The 2,913-nt window shown below is 36.1% G+C and overlaps 1 long non-coding RNA gene across 1 annotated transcript; it reads left to right on the top strand.

Annotated features, from left to right (window-relative positions):
* Positions 1 to 760: 760 nt before the first annotated feature.
* Positions 761 to 1,835, top strand: LOC309798586. The gene is made up of 3 exons (XR_014293209.1): positions 761 to 787; positions 1,160 to 1,251; positions 1,804 to 1,835. It is a non-coding gene; the product is annotated as an uncharacterized lncRNA (long non-coding RNA).
* Positions 1,836 to 2,913: the final 1,078 nt, after the last annotated feature.

The raw sequence follows: 2,913 nt of genomic DNA, 5'->3' as shown, positions 1-2,913 counted from the left end.
GCTTCAACCTACAATTTGGCGAACTTCTCGATCCTTTTGCGGCCAAATTATCTCCTAATATTTTACGCACAACTGTTTCCCCTACTAAGAACATAACTCGGGCTCCAGTACAGTCCCCTTAGCTTCATCAAAACAACAAATAATGAAGTTTATTTACGTTCGGGTCTAGACAAGTTTCCTGTCCATCTGTGACACCCTACGCCCCCTTTAAAATCAGCGCATCGAACCATCGAACTAATGAGTAGATTTACCATTTGACGGAGAATGCGTCAACACGAACGAATTGCCAACATCAGTTGGCGCATTCTTCGTAGCTGATATCCCAGCCAATATGTGAAATTGTCTGTAAGATATGTGAATTTCATAGTATATATATATAAATTTTTTTCTGACTAATGCATTTTTTATCAGTGTTCAATAAGTCTCGATAATACAATAAGTTTTCAGTGTGGTTTCAGGTGCTTTCAGTTCTTGTGACTTCGAAATGGATAAAGGTGAAGTAAGTGACTTCAGAAATTCTATTTTTTAGAGTCGTCCACAGAAGTTTTAAATTCTGTAAATACAAGGGCAGGGATTGAAACGAGATTTTTGCAGTTATCAGAACTATTAAAAAAAGAAATAACTTGCCCAAAAAGTGTATGTGGTCCAATATTTACATTTTATTCTTTATTTGCTGTTTACCTTTGTATGATTTTTTTACTGAATTTACCTAAGTATTTACAGGAAAGAGATAATAATAAAAAACAGCAAGTTGGTACATGTGACATTACGTCGGATTCCATAAATGGTGCGTGTGAAAGATCTCATATTTTTTTCCAAGGAACAGCATCTGCTCAAGGTGTTGTTCTCAAATTCGTTGCTTTTTTGAAACAAAGTCATAAACACACGTATATACTCTTTATTTACTGAGAAGTACATTAAGTGAAATCACAATTGCATTACTAGGCGCGTGATATATTATAGGAATAAGTTTTTATAAATTTATATTACTCAACTATTCTGTTTTTTTTTGCTTTTGCATCGCTTTCCCCATTTTCTTTTTGGCCCTATAAAAACTTGTTATTAATCTTACTTTTTTCGAACGGCTCTCTAAGAAGGGGTCGATGTTTTTCATACGTTAGCGTCATCCTACTATATTATTTGCAATTATATATTTAAGATAACCCTGTGTTCCAAAAGTCATCAAACAGTTCAAGCGTAGCCCGACGCCATCATGTTACTTCACGAAAGAAGTCTTCAGTCAATACTAAGGTAGTTATGAATAAATTATGTTTGAATTTTTCGAATATGTTTCATATTGACAAGTATATCAATTAGGAATGCCAGCTATATGGCTATTTTATACAATACTTGATTATTTAAGTGCTGAGATTAATTGTCTTTACAGTGCGGGTCCCGCCACTTTTTCTTTAGCCGTCTTGCCTCCAATTGGTACCGTACTACTTTTAATGAACAAAAATGTTTACCTACTCCAGTGCGGGCGAAAACTATAGAACATGATTCCACTACTTTTTAAACCGTTGTGAACTTTTTTCCTTGTTAAAAGGATCTATATTCACAAATGTTTTACTATACGAATTTCTCTAATTATTTTAATCGTGTTTGTTTTAACAGATATCGGCACACATTATTTTTAGACGTGTATCAGCAATAAAAAAGTTGATATGCGTGGAACCAACAAAACCACAAAAACATCTTCGAATTCCAAGCGTCAGCAAAATGATCACTCTGGTCCAATAAGATTTTTAATTCTTAAATAAATAATGCTTTAAGTTGGTAAAAGCCTCACTACATACTTTTTAGCTCAATCCTTTGACGGCTAAAAAGAAACTTCGTAAAGGATACGTTTATGAAGTGGTTTCCGCTGATGTTTCTCAGCCATGTGTTTTGGACGCGGTAACTTCGTCATTTCGTATTGTATATATATACGTGTACATATATATATATACATATATATATAAATAATATATATATTATTCTGGAAATTAGTGTCGGATTTCAACCTGCATTCTTAAAGTGGCATATCTCAGTTCAAAACTTTATTAGTAGAAATATGAACCATTGGAATCTACACATGTTTAACCAACGAAAAACAAGTTATTTATTCCGTAGTATCTGGACTTTTGGAGGCGATGAAGTCGTTGAATACAGTTCCGGGCTCGACTTGGTTTCTGAAGCATTTCTTGCACAGGAAGTTGTCCATATGCCAGAAAAAATATTAGTTGGTAGGAGAGAGGTCTGGTAAGTATGGTGGATAAGGCACAGTTTCGTAGACCAGTTCGATCAACCGTTGCAGCGTCAATAGTGCGACGTATGCACGTTCGTTATCGTGGAGAAGGATTGCTCGCTTTTAGTTGATTAATGCCAGAGGTAGACATTGGAGTTTTTGAAGCATTTCGTCATTTATGCTTTTTTTTTCATTTTTGCTTTTTGCTAGGCGTACCGCCCTTATCGTTTCATCCGGATTCAGAAAGCTGTGATGTTTAAAACCAGCAGCAGACCACCAAAAGTTAGTGTGACCGTTCCGTGCACTTTTGGCTTCGAGAAGTGCTGCGGAGCTTCATCGTGGTCCATCTAACCACTGAGCCGAACTTCGCAGGTAATCATAGAGGATCCATTTCTTGTCGCACGTCACAATACGGCCGAGAAATGGGTCGTTCTGGTTGTGTAGGGCGATTTTTTGATTGCCATTCCATTCGTGTGGCACCAATTTCTCGACCTTTTTCGGCTTTCCAATTTTCTTTAGATGCTCTAAAACATTTTGGATGCTTACATTCAGTTTTTCTGTAGCTCACAAACAATTGTACGTATATTTGCTTTCAACATAGCCTTCAATTCATTGTCGTCAATAGCAGAATGACGTCCACGACCTTCCTCATCTTCGAGATCGAATTCTCTTTGGTAAAGATTTTG

This window comes from Mesoplodon mirus, assembly GCF_964341445.2.
Source record: "Mesoplodon mirus genome assembly, contig: HAP1_SCAFFOLD_4383, whole genome shotgun sequence".
Classification (NCBI taxonomy): Eukaryota; Metazoa; Chordata; class Mammalia; order Artiodactyla; family Ziphiidae; genus Mesoplodon; species Mesoplodon mirus.
The sequence above is the reverse complement of the archived record's forward strand: the minus strand, read 5'-3'. Positions and strand labels throughout refer to the sequence as shown.